The 14839-nt window shown below is 33.5% G+C and overlaps 1 pseudogene; it reads right to left on the bottom strand.

The window, feature by feature from the left end:
- Positions 1 to 338: 338 nt before the first annotated feature.
- The window catches only part of LOC120181722, a 33582-nt pseudogene continuing 19081 nt past the window's right edge, over positions 339 to 14839 (bottom strand).

Raw genomic sequence — 14839 nt, 5'->3', positions numbered from 1 at the left:
TAGACAGCATTACCAACCACACCTTGTTTTGTTTAAGAGCAGAGGGACTAATTTGAACCATTCTATATAATGCTACATATTAGAGGGACTAAATTAAACCAATTTTCATAATGGAAAGATTAAATTAATTTATTCAATAATATAAGAAGTAAAATTGATATAATCTCTATGGTAAAGGACCTCCTGTATTGATAGGTACGTTGAACCACTTTCACCAGGATCTCCAATTAAGTTTGAATTTGAGAACATGAATGTTGGACAAGCTATACCATCTAATTTCCAGCTGAATTATAGCTACTTTGCTTTCGATAATGTACATAAGACGACATTTCCAGGGTGAAAACCCGTGCATTCAGATTTTATGTATATTTCTAACCTTTTGGCATAACCAGCCATTGAAACTAGTTAAATGCTTCTCTTTCTTTTGTTGGGAGCTCCAGATTTGGCTCAGATTCACTGAGGGGTGCAAAGTACTGATCCACCATATCATTGGACACCTGTTCCAAGCTTGGAGGTTCCCACTACATCCCCCCAAGATTTAAAATAACACTCAGGTTTGGTAACACTACACAAAAAATCATTAAGCGACCGAAATGTAAAAAGAATGGTACCTTTGGAGCAAAGTCTTTGTCCACAACTCGTGCTCTAACACCCTAAATAAGAAAATAACAGATTCGACGAAGTCTTCACAATTAAATTTTAGGGTAAAGTATACAAATGGTCACTGGACTTTTCAAATGCTTGCATTTAGATCCCCAACTTTTAATTGGTTTGCAATATGGTCCCCGACGTATCAGTCGTTTCACTGCCGTTAGGGTAAATTATATAAATGGGCATTGAACTTTTCAGACACTTGCATTTAAGTCCCCCAACTTTTAAAACTTGCAACACAATAATCAATTACATTCTAAACCTCAAATTCCAAAAATCTTCAATTACATTCTAAACCTCGTATTCCAAAATACTTCAATTACATGCCCAACCCCAAATTCATAATCTATTCTCAAAATATGCAATAACAAACTGAACTTGAAGCAGCAACCCTAAACCCTCAAGGCATAACCGTTTCGAAAAAATTAACCAACTATAAGTGAACAATAAGTGATTATGTTGGGTTTAGGGTTATGTTGGACCTAAATACTCAATTCATTTTATAAAATAGTTGACTCAAAATTTTTTCGATTTGAGTTTATAAAATTTAAATCAAGTCGAATTGAATTGAAATTTCGAGTTTCTGTTTAAATTTAATTATAAATATTTATCATGTTATAATATTATTTTATTATAATTCAGTTTAGTTTATAAAATAGTTTACTCGAAATTTTTTCGATTTGAGTTTATGAAATTTAAATCAAGTCAAATTAATTGAATTTTCGTGTTTCTGTTTAAATTTAATTATAAATATTTATAATACTATAATATTATTTTATTCTAATTTAAATAGTTTTTTAACCATATTCAGTATATATATTTCTTGAGATTTTTTCCATATGTGGTATACAGGGGCGGATGTACATGGCTCCCTAGGGGAGCCATTATACACCCATTATTTTGAGAAAAATGTTAAATTTAGTTTAATTTGTTAATAGGAATAGAAAAAAATAAGAAAATTTGTATACCCAAATTTTTTTAGAATAGGGTATTAAAATTTTGGATCCCCATTTTTTAATTTCTAGATCCATCACTGGTGGTATACATATCATACAGAGTATTGTTCACTAATAGTTGATTAAATCTAACTTTTAAATCCTAAACCCAACATTATCACTTATTGTTATGGACCCAAAATGAACTAAATGTTGTTGATTATGTTGGGTTAATTGGTGGGGAAATTTAGCATTTAGGGATATGTTTTAAGGGTTTAGAGTTGCTACTTCAAGTTCAATTTGTTATGACAGATTTTGAGAATGGATTATAAATTTGGGGTTGGGTATGTAATTGAATTATTTTGGAATTTGAGGTTTAGAATATAATTAAAGCATTTTGGAATTTGTGGTTTAGAGTGTAATTGATGATTGTGTTGCAAGTTTTAAAAGTTGGGGGGCCTAAATGCAAGCGCCTGAAAAGTTCAATGACCATTTATATAATTTACACTAATGGTAGTGAAATGACCGTTACGTCGAGGACCATATTGCAAACAAACTAAATGTTTGGTGACTGTATTGCAAGTTTTAAAAATTGGGGGACCTAAATACAAGTATTTGAAAAGTTTAGTGACTATTTGTATACTTTACCCTAAATTTTATTCACTACTTGGGAAGTACAAAAACTAAGGCCCGTTTGGTTCACGTCATAAAACATTCCTGGGAGGAATTTTTTCCCCAGGTAACGATACCCATGTTTGGATGAGCTTCATTCCCAAGTGCAGGTAAAGAATGAATACCAACAGTGGTATTTTTTCCTCTTTTCTTGGGAATATCAATCCTCCGTCTTTCTTAGGTATTTGCTTATTCCCTGTTCCGTTGTCTAAAATATCCCTGCTTGGTTTTGGCTGAAAGAAAATCTTCTGCTTCTTCGATTTGGCGTTCAATTTACTTCTGGCGTATTAATATCCCATCTCCCTTTTAGGTATTTGCTTCTGACGTTGATATTTTCACCATTTTTATTTAATTATTGGCGTTGATATTTCAATTTGTTTCATTGTTCAATTTTTATGGGTTTGTGTTTTCACTCATGTTTCTGTATTTTCTCTACTACTATATTGATATGCCCATTATTTTTCTAATTTTTATGGGTTCGTGGGACTAATTGAGATGCAACTATTTTTCAATGCACCCAGATTTGAGCTCACTTGAGTTGCAGCAGTTAAACCCATTCAAAATCTAAAGAATTATTCATCTTTCATTGAAAAATCAGGTATGTTTTCATAGATGTGAACCTTTTCTTCTTCGTTTATGAAACTGATGCATTGTTTATTGAATTGGAACTTCTCTGTGTTTGGTTTGATTTCTTCTGGTTGTTAAGTCTTGTATTCGCCATTTTGAAATCTCTGCACTGGCTTTAAATGGTTATGATTAATTCGTCTTTGGTTAATATTTTTTCTTCATGTACCCTTTTGTTTCGGACATACCACAACACCCAGATGCATACTAGAATTTATGCATGCTTATTGCTTGGATAATTCTCTAATACCTAGCTCAACCATTCTTTAAAATTCCACTGTGTGCTTTGTTCTGGCCAACGATACTGTAGCTTTTCCCAAATGCTGCTTCCTGGTGTGCAATCCCTGATAATGTGAATTCTTGTCTCACTTTGGTTTGGACATGACTGACATCTGAGACTATTCATGATTCGTCTGTAATGGAGCATATGATTTGTGGGGGTGAAATCTTGACAGAATTTTCATATTTAAATTTTTAGTTTTCTGTGACATTCACTTGCCCACAGTCTTTTGTAGAGCATCTTTTTTGAATCTGCGATTTCCTCTCCTTCAACACTAGGAAAGCTTGTTTCTTCCTTCTTCCTACCAAACTAGGGAGCCAAGATACTGTTCGAGATTGGAAATACTTGATACTTTCAGTATTCTCCTCACATCTCCTTTGTTCGTATCAATCACGTTTGTGCTAAAAACTAATCCAGATTTATCCAAGTTTATGGCCTAGCCTGAGCTTTTCCCATATATGAGAAGCAAATTCTTTATCTTCCCTGTTGTACTTGCTGTGGCTTCCCCAAATATTAAACAATCATCTGCAAACATTAGGTGAGTGCTTTGAGGGGCATACCCGTTCAATTTTACACCCTGGAACATGTTAGTGCTCACTATTTTTCAGAATAAGATTAAGAGGCCTTCGCTGCAAATGAGAAAGAGATATGGACTTAATGGATTGCCTTGTCGCAATCCTCTTTGGGGGTAGGAAGGATCTTATGCCTCACCATTCATCGCCACCGAATATAAGACTGTAGTTACGCATTTTTTGATTTTCCTGATCCACTCTTCATCAAACCCAAATCTGTCCATCATGTGCCAAAGAAAATCCCATTCTACCCTGTCATACGCTTTGCTTATGTCCAATTTTAGAGTGAAGTAGCCTTTTCTTTCCTTCCCTCTTCCCTCTTCCCTCTTTCGTGTGAATGAGTGTAACAGTTCATAGGTTGTGATGATGTTATCTGATATCAGTCTCCCTGGCACAAACGCACTTTGACCCTCGTCTATGCATATATATAAATAGTCTTGCATTAGATGAACCAGCATATTTGAAATGATCTTGTACACCACGTTGCATAAGCTAATCGGTCTGAACTGGGTTAGTCTACTTGGTGTCTTAACTTTCAGAATTAGCACAATATGAATTCGGTTTATGTCCTCCATATTATGCTCGTCATTGAGCAATCCTATGTACTAGTCATTTACTTTGGCTCCCACAATATGCCAGAAGCGTTTATAGAAAATGGCCCCTAGTCCGTCTTCACCTGCTGCTCGTATTGGACTCATTGCTTTCACTGCCCTTGTAACCTCTTCCTGTGTGAATGGTTTCAACAGATTTTCATTTATTTCTTTTGTTATACAAGGTGTCATTACTGTCGTTATTTCCTCATCAATTCCTTCCAATTTCGTCTTGAATAAATATGTAAAATATTCACACGCAATTCTCTGTATATCCTTCTCCTTTTAAACTTTTTTGATCCACGTCTCCAAGTATGCTATCATACGATTCAGTTTTACTGTAGTCATACCTGATTGAGAAGTCCAGTAGCCATGTCGCTTCAAATCTAAACTGTCACTGACGATTTTCATTCAAGTCTCCTTTTGTGTCCACCACCAGAGGACAGTGGTCTGAGAAAGAGTAAGGAAGATGTGTTAACACATAAACCGGAAAAAGTTCTTTTCACACTTCGTTTGCTATTCCTCTGTCTGGCCGTTCTCTGATATTGTTTTCCACTCTTCGACCTCTTTCCCACGTGAACCAGGGTCCCATTTATCCCACGTCGTCGAGGTCGTAATCTTGTAAAACTTGTCGAAATTCTTGCATCTGTCTCTCACTTCTAAGTAACCCTCCTTGTTTTTCGGTTGAAAGTAATATTTCATTCCTTTTATTTTCCTCTGAAGCCTCGTAAAACCCATGTTGAGTTAATCGATTGATGAAAATTGTCAAGAGGGGGTGAATTAACAATTAAAATTTTGGTGAAAGCTTTTGCAGAAAATTGAAAATATTTGCACAACGATTTAGAGTGGTTCGACTTTCTCAACCAAAGTCTACGTCCACTACCTTAGTTATCCACACTAGGGATTTTCCAACAAATTCACTAATTTATTCTTTCTTTTGAGGACAAAGAGTAATCTTACAACTCCCTCAAGAATTATACCCCAAATTCTTGAGCACACTCTTTTTCAAAGAGAAATACACAAATTTGCAAACTTACAAGGAAAACCTCACAAGGTAAGATGTTTGCACAATTCTAGAACAAGAAAAGAACACTAAAAAATAATTACAAATGAGCACAAATGGTGTTCTTGAAAGCAAAATGAATATTGAAAGGAAAATTGGCTTGATTTGCACAAACTTGGTGTTTGATACTTTCTTTCTTGTTTCTCTATGATTTCTTATTGATCAAAGGCTTCAGAACTTGTTTAAATACTCCCTCAATTGATTTTTAACGTTGGGGATGATTAGTGGAGTCAATGGAGCCGTTTAAGTGTGAAAACCTTAATAAAACAGCTTGGAGCGTGGGGAGAATCGATACCCCTCCTGGGGAATCGGTTCCCTAAGTGTAAAATTCAAATATTCGACCGTTGAACAGTGGGGGGAATCGATACCCCCTGGGGGGATTCGGTTCCCTCCGAGCATACTGAAATTTCTCGGTGCAAAACCATTCAGGGGGAATCGGTACCCCTTGGGGGGAATCGGTTCCCTCTGGACATTCTGAATTTTTTGGCTTTGAAACGGTTCGAAATACTTTGTAAAATTATTTTGAAATAATTTTAAGATTAAAACTTAATTTTACACTTGAGTAAGGATTAAAAATGACTTTTGAAAGATTTGGAGTAATATTTTGATATTCGAATAATTATATCGAATATACTTAGAAAATCTTTTTGGAAAATCTTAAAATTCATTTATCTTAATTTGTTATATCGAAATATCAAAATGTTTTCAACAATCTCCCCCTTTTTGATATAACAAAACATTTTAGTAATTTTAAGATTTTGAAATCATGTTTTGAAATTACTCCCCCTTACTCTAACACTTCTCCCCTTTAAAAACACTTCAATATTTCTCCCCCCTTTTTGTTAAATCAAAAAGACCTTTAAAAGATTTTAAACAAGTTTTTGAAAAACAATTAGCCAATTGATATCTAAATATAGCGTAAGCTGCTAAGATCATAATCAAGAGAAAGATTAGCCATTAGTTCCATAATTCAATATTCATAAACAATGTGAAATGGCAAAAAATTGGTCATAATGCAACTAATATGTAAATGATGCAAAAATAAACATTAAGCTCAAAATGAAAGTGAAAATCAAATCAAATATATAAGCATGTAAGTTCAAATATCCAATTATCCAACAAATTCAAACAACCAAAATAAAACAATCCATGAACATCAAAATGTTTCACAATTAAAAGTTCTGAGTTCGGGACCATTGACCCAAAGACCGAGTTTGATAAACAAATTACTAAGGAGACAACCATAAACCAAGGTTTTTATATTCTTGGAAGGAACAATGTTTATGGAAACTCACTAAAGATGATATGTGACAGATTAATCTTCTTTTAATGTTGGATACAATATATCCACCATATATCTATGTTCCTAAGGGAGGAGTACCTATCTCCGAATGGTCTAAACCACCAAGAAATCAAATAATGAAGGAATCTATCACGATGAGTTCTTAGGGTACTCTCACTATCCTTAGACTTATAGGGTGAATCCACAGTCTCTTTTTCATTAAACCTGAGTTATCTAGTCCAAAATGGGTAGCGATTGTGCCGGAGTCAATAAAAATGAATTGTCCTAAAAGATAGGATCGAATTCCTATAGTTTTAGATCGGCGCTCATTTTGGACACATACCACATTGGAATAGAAAAATGCGGACTAATTGATGATAAACCAAAGGTTTGAGTTTAAAGAGTTTATCAAACTTCTAGTATTTAAGAGTAGGAAGATATTGGAAGTTCATATCTTCTATAGCTTGGATCGAAGGGATACGCTCTTCCTAGATTTTGTATGACTCAAAACAAGTATGGTGCATATGGTATAGATCTTGTCCACAACCAGGTACGTTGAAACAAGAGTTCATAATGGTCATATTTGGGTTATTTGGATTGGGTGGAGGAATAAGAGGTCGATTTTGACTTGAGCTACTAGACAATGTCTTAGGTCATTTAGGATTTGACATGGTTTAAGAATCAGAATAGAATATGTAACCAACAAATTTAAACACATGTATGCAATATAATCAAACCCAAAACTCAAATGAGTTCTCAATATTTCAAGGTTCTCTAAACCGAATCCTAAAGGGCAATGTTTTGAAAAACTATTTGGAAAATAATGTTTGAAAATCATAATACTTATAGTTTTTATGAAAACATAATTGAATCAAAAACATCAATTAAAACAACAATTTTCGATTTTTTTATTTCGAAAAAAAGTTTTGAAAAATTGAGTGTTTTTGACGAAATTGGTTGTAAAATCATCATATAACCAATGCCCGATGTAATGTTAATCTTAGAACTAATCAAAATTATTCCTAAGTTCAAAAATTAATGAAATAGTGGATTTTGAAATATTACCTTGAAAATTTGGATTTTATGAGAATGTGATGTTGTTTGCAAGGATTAGAAGTTGAAGAACGATCTAATTTCGACTTGTATTTGATGATTTTGGCAAAAACGGAGATTTAGAAAGAAAGAGAGGATGAACGACGTTTAAGAAATAAGAGAGGTTTTGAGAGAATGGGTTTTCTGGTCGTGATATATCCAGAACCCATGGGGGTATTGATTCCCTCAATGAGGGAATCGTTTCCCATTCAAAGGGGGAATCGGTTCCCTTATGGGGGTATCGATTCCCTCTGCCAAATATTTAAAAAATCTGCATTTTAAACATCCAATAGTGCTAAATTAATTAATCCTGGTGGTATTGGCAACTCATATTTCGAAAATTAACTATGTTCAAACAATCAAATTTGTCATTAAACATCATTTAAACAAACAATTAATTTTCACTAATAATCATAAACTCCCCCTAACTAATAACAATAATGCAATCAAAAATATTATTTTAAGCATTTTTCATTTATTCTTAAAAGTGCTAAAAATTATTTTTAAACACTAAGTGAAGATAGGTCAGTTAAACCTAATTCCCTCCTAAGTGTCCAAAATTTTTCCTTATCTAAGGGTTTTGTAAAAATATCCGCTAATTGGTACAAAGTATCAAAAAATTCTAGAACTACATCTGCCTTAGCGACATGATCTCTAATAAAGTGATGTCTAATTTCAATGTGCTTAGTTCTAGAGTGTTGGATGGGATTTTTAGTGAGACAAATAGCACTAGTATTGTCACACTTGATAGGAATGGTACCTACTTCAATTCCATAATCAAAAAAGTTGTTGTTTCATCCATAAAACTTGTTCACAACAACTACCGGCTGAAATATATTCGGCTTCAGTGGTAGATAATGCAACACAATTTTGTTTCTTTGAAAACCAAGAAATCAGCATATTTCCAAGGAATTGGCAAGTACCGGAGGTGCTTTTCCTATCTAATTTGCATCCTCCATAATCCACATCAGAAAAGGTATGCAAGTTAAAGCTAGAGTCTCTAGGATACCAAAGTCCTAAACTAGGAGTGTCCTTAAGGTATCTAAAGATTCTCTTAACAGCTAGAAAATGTGATTCCTTAGGGCATGATTGAAATCTAGCACATAAACAAACACTAAACATAATGTCTGGTCTACTTGCAGTTAAATAGAGAAAAGAACCAATCATTGATCTATATAATTTAACATCTACACATTTACCTCCTTCATCCAAGTCAAGCTTTGTAGAAGAGCTCATTGGAGTGTCATGAGGTTTCCCATTTTCCATTCTAAACTTCTTGAGCATATATTTGACGTACTTAGCTTGATTGATGAAGATGCCATCTTTTTTTTGCTTGATTTGGAGTCCCAAGAAAAATGAGAGCTCCCATATCATGCTCATTTCGAATTCGCTTTGCATTAGCTTAGAAAATTCTTGGCAAAGAACATCATTAGTAGAACCAAATATTATATCATCAATATAAATTTGAACTACTAATAAATCTTTACCTTTATGCTTTAAAAACAATGTAGTGTCAACCTTCCCTTTTGAAAAACCTTTTTCAATTAAAAAATTTGACAATCTTTCATACCAAGCTCTAGGAGCTTGTTTTAAACCATAAAGTTCTTTTGTCAATTTAAGAACATGATCCGGAAATTTTGAATCTTCAAAACCTGGAGGTTGTTCCACATACACTTCTTCTTTTATAAAACCATTTAAAAATACACTTTAACATCCATTTGATATAGTTTAAATTCATGAAAACAGGCAAATGCTAATAACATTCTAATTGCTTCCATCCTAGCTACGGGAGCGTATGTTTCATCATAGTCTATGCCCTCTTCTTAAGTATACCCTTGAGCAACAAGTCTAGCCTTGTTTCTCACTATATATATTACCACTCTCATCAAGATTATTCCTAAATACCCATCTAGTTCCGACAGTAGATTTATTACTAGGCCTTTCAACTAATGTCCATACTTTACTTCTCTCAAATTGATTTAATTCTTCTTGCATAGCCATAATCCAATGTTCATCATTTAATGCTTCTTTAATGTTCTTAGGCTCTATGCATGAAATAAATGCAACATAATTACAAATATATCTAAGAGAAAATCGAGTTGTTACCCCTTTGGATGGATCACCTATAATTTCACCATCCTTGACATAGTTGTACTCTCTTGGATAAGATACTTCCCTTTCTTCAATGGTTGGATTCTTGAGAGGATCATGAGTTTCCTCATCTTTTGTTTCTTCTTTTGATGATGATTCTCCAACGTCATTTCTAACGTCATTTGTATTTATAATACCTACATCATCATTAACACAAGAATCCTTCCTCGAAAGGAGATTATCATCGAAAACAACATGTATAGACTCTTCTACAACTAAAGTTATTTTATTAAATATTCGATAAGCTTTAGAATTTAAGGAATAACCCAGAAAAATTTCTTCATCACTTTTAGCATCAAATTTGCCAAGGTTTTCTTTACCGTTGTTTAAAACAAAACATTTACATCCAAAAGGATGAAAATAGATAATGTTAGGCTTTTTATTTTTGAAAATTTCATATGGAATTTTCTTTAAAATTTGCCTAATCATTACTCGATTTACAACATAACAAGCGGTATTTGTGGCTTCCGCCCAAAAATATTTTGGCAAATTGTTTTCACAAAGCATGGTTCTAGCCATTTCTTCTAAAGTTCGATTTTTCCTCTCAACAACTCCATTTTGTTGAGGGGTTCTAGGTGCTGAAAAATTATGGCTAATACCATTAGAATTACAAAACTCATTAAATCCAAGATTTTTAAATTCAGTGCCACGATCACTTCTAACACTAGTGATAGAGTGACCTTTTTCGTTTTGGATTAATTTTGAAAATGTGATGAAATTTTCTAATGCTTCATCTTTAGTACTTAAGAATAGAACCCAAGTATATCTAGAATAGTCATCTACCAAGACAAATGCATAATGTTTTCCACCCAAGCTAGTAGTCCCAGTTGGCCCAAAAAGATCTATATGGATCAATTGTAATACTCTACTAGTTGACACATCATTAATGGATTTAAAAGAAACTCGCTTTTGTTTTCCTTTAGCACAAGCATCACAAATTTTATCATTATCAAATTTTAGTTTAGGCAGCCCTCGAACCAATTCTCCTTGAACTAACCGTTACAAAACACTCATGCTAGCATGTCCTAGTCTCCTATGCCATAACCAACTATCATGCTCATCCTTAGCAACTAGGCATAAATTAGTCATTTCTATAGAGTCTAAATGCACCATGTATATGTTTCCTATTCTATGACCAACAAGCATAATACTATTAGATGCAATGTCAATGACTTTACAACCATTAGTTTCAAATATGACATTGAATCCCTTATCACATAATTGACTAATACTCAAGAGATTATGCTTTAATCCATTCACATATAACACATTTTTAATTTGTATGGAAGAGGTATTTCCTATTGTACCTATACCTTCAATGTGACCTTTTGAATTATCACCAAAAGTCAATTCTCCTCCAATTTTGGCGTTAAGTTCTATGAACTGGTTTTTGTCTCCGGTCATGTGTCTCGAGCATCCACTATCAAGGTACCATGAATTTGGATTTGTTTCATATGCCTTGTAGCAATGTTCCTTTTCCTACAAACATAGATTAATTTCTAATTTTTGGTACCCAAATTCTTTTGAGTCCATATTCATTAGTTTCTAAACTCCTTGTCCCCTTTGGTATCCATTTATGAAGGACATCCTTATCTTTAGTAGTAATGAGTTCTTTAGGAACCCACATACTTCTAACGATTTTTCTATTAGAGGTTCTTCAGGGACCTCTATGATTGAAGTTTTTAAGACTTTTTCTAACAAAGTTGGATTTTGAATTTTCTCCTTTTTCAAAACGTTTTGTTCCAACTTTATCAAAAGAAGCTTTAAGATCATCAATTTTCTTTTGATGATCATCATTGACCTTTAAAAGTAAATTTTGCAAATCCGAATTTTTCTTTTCAAACTCTTCTAGTTTGATTTGCAAATCTTTGATTTTACTTTCAAGATCGTTGTTGGTTTTGGATATGAGTTTATTTTCATTTTTCAATTTTGAAATATCATTTTTATGTTTTAAAAATAATTTCTCATAATCCGAAGCCAACCCATTATATTCCTCTAATAGCTCATCATAAGATAAATCATCAAAATCAGATGAGTTAGAGGTTACCTTAGAATCTTCCCCGAATGCCATCAAGCACAAGTTTGATACTTCTTGTTCCTCTTCATCAGAACCTTCTTCATCGCTCCATGTAGCCACATAAGCCTTGTGCTTATTCTTTGATTGACCCTTTCTCTTCAATTGTGGGCAATCATATTTTACATGCCCCGACTTTTTGCATTCATAGCAAATGATCGGGTCCTTCTCTTTTGTTTCATTTTTAGGCCTTCATTTCTTTTGAATTTTCTTCCTTGGTAAGGTCTCACCATTTTTCTGAACCGTTTGGCAAACAATGTCATTTCCTCATCATCGTCATCTTCATTCGAATCACTCTCATCTTTTGTGGATTTGAGAGCAACTCCAATGTTTTTCTTCTCCTCCTTCTTCTTTGGCGTCTCGTCAATCTTATCGAGGTTCACCTCATCTTCAAGCATCATTTCATGAGTGAGGAGGGAACCGATTAGTTCTTCAAGAGTTAAGGACGTTAGGTCCTTAGACTCGATGATTGCTGTCATATTTGATTGCCATGATTTTGGAAGAGAGTAAACTAACTTCCTCACAAGCTTTTCATTTAAAATGAACTCTCAATATGATTTGAGACCATTGACAATCGTTGAGAATCTATCCGTCATAGCTTTGATATCTTCATTTGGTTTCACCTTGAAATTTTCATAGATATGCGTTAGAATACTAATTTTAGATTTCTTTACCTCATTGGTACCTTCATGAGTGACTTGAAGTTTGTCCCATATTTCTTTGGCGGTTGTACAAGATGAAACTCTTTCGTATTCATCTGGTCCAAGAGCACAAAATATGATATGGATGGCTTTGGAGTTGAGCTGGAACATTTTTGTCTCTCCTTCACTCCACAATCTTGGATGAGTGAGAAGCTTGATGTATCCTTGTTCTACGACATTCCATGCTCCCATGTCACTTGCTTGAATGAAGTACATCATCCTATTTTTCCAATAGGCATAGTTAGCCCCATTAAAGAAAGGATTGACGGGCATCGAATTGAGACCGAAGTCGAAGTTTGAAGTAGAGACCATTGATGACTTTGATTATCGATGTAACTCTTCTCAAATCGACTCAAGAGGCGATTAAAACTTCAAATGAGTTAGGCTCTGATACCAATTGTTGAGTTAATCGATTGATGAAAATGGCCAAGAGGGGGTGAATTGGTAATTAAAATTTTAGTGGAAGCTTTTGCAGAAAATTGAAAATATTTGCACAACGATTTAGAGTGGTTCGACTTTCTCAACCAAAGTCTACGTCCACTACCTTAGCTATCCACACTAAGGATTTTCCAACAAATTCACTAATTTTTTCTTTCTTTTGAGGACAAAGAGTAACCTTACAACTCCCTCAAGAATTATACCCCAAATTCTTGAGCACACTATTTTTCAAAGAGAAATACACAAATTTGCAAACTTACAAGGAAAACCTCACAAGGTAAGATGTTTGCACAATTCTAGAATAAGAAAAGAACACTAAAAAATAATTACAAATGAGCACAAATGGTGTTCTTGAAACCAAAATGAATATTGAAAGGAAAATTGACTTGATTTGCACGAACTTGGTGTTTGATGCTTTCTTTCTTGTTTCTCTATGATTTCTTATTGATCAAAGGCTTCAGAACTTGTTTAAATACTCCCTCAATTGATTCTGAACGTTGAGGATGATTAGTGGAGTCAATGGAGCCGTTTAAGTGTGAAAACCTTAATAAAACAACTTAGAGCATGGGGGGAATCGGTACCCCTCCTGGGGAATCGGTTCCCTAAGTGTAAAATTCAAAATATTCGATCGTTCAACAGTGGGGGAAATCGGTTCCCTCCGAGCATACTGGAATTTCTTGGAGCAAAACCATTTAGGGGGGAATCGATACCCCCTTTGGGGGAATCAGTTCCCTCTGGACATTCTAGATTTTTTGGCTTTGAAACGGTTCGAAATACTTTGTAAAATTATTTTGAAATAATTTTAAGATTAAAACTTAATTTTACACTTGAGTAAGGATTAAAAATGACTTTTGAAAGATTTGGAGTAATATTTTGATATTCGAATAATAATATCGAATATACTTAGAAAATCTTTTTGGAAAATCTTAAAATTCATTTATCTTAATTTGTTATATCAAAATATCAAAATGTTTTCAACAACCCAGTACAACGCCATCTCTTTCCTTCAGTATCTTTATTTATGATTACATCTATGTGAGATCTTGAGAAATATCTTAGTATTACTTGAACTGAACTTCTCCAGGCGAAACACAATCCTCCACTACTAAGCTCTGTCCGAGAATGTTATAGTGTGAGATTTTAAACTTGTAGCTTGCTTTTTTTTTTCGGGGACATGACATATGTTTAGACTTCTGCATTGCTTCCAAGATTTGCTCTTAGATTTTCTATAATTTTCAAAGCTTATGTTAAACTCTTGATTTCTATTTTTAATTACTCTAGAACTGTTAAATTAGAGTTTATTTATTTTAACATGTTCTTGTTCAATATTATTATGTTCTAATATTAAAATGTTTGTTCATAATAACAGTTATGACTCGTTTACCAATGTGAAAGAAGATTCATGTCGCCACAATTCTTATTTTACAACTGCAAATGATGGAGATTGTGTGTTATATGATTATGGTTATTTCAATTATTCTGTGAAAATATAAAAATAGACCTAAAATAAGTTATGTACATGAAAGAATTCATAGACATAATATTAGATCACTTAATTTACATAAAATTATATTTGAAAGTGATAGACAAAGTGTTGATAATTGTCGAATGGATAGGAGAGCATTTCTCAAATTGTGTCACCTCTTACAAAGTCAATGTGGGTTAAAAGAGAGTCGATCTATGTTTATAGAAGAAATGGTTATTACTTTCCTTA

Source organism: Hibiscus syriacus, unplaced genomic scaffold (assembly GCF_006381635.1).
Source record: "Hibiscus syriacus cultivar Baekdansim isolate YM2019G1 unplaced genomic scaffold, ASM638163v2 tig00112530_pilon, whole genome shotgun sequence".
Lineage (NCBI taxonomy): Eukaryota > Viridiplantae > Streptophyta > Magnoliopsida > Malvales > Malvaceae > Hibiscus > Hibiscus syriacus.
Note: the sequence above shows the minus strand (reverse complement) of the source record. Positions and strands in the feature narration are given on the sequence as shown.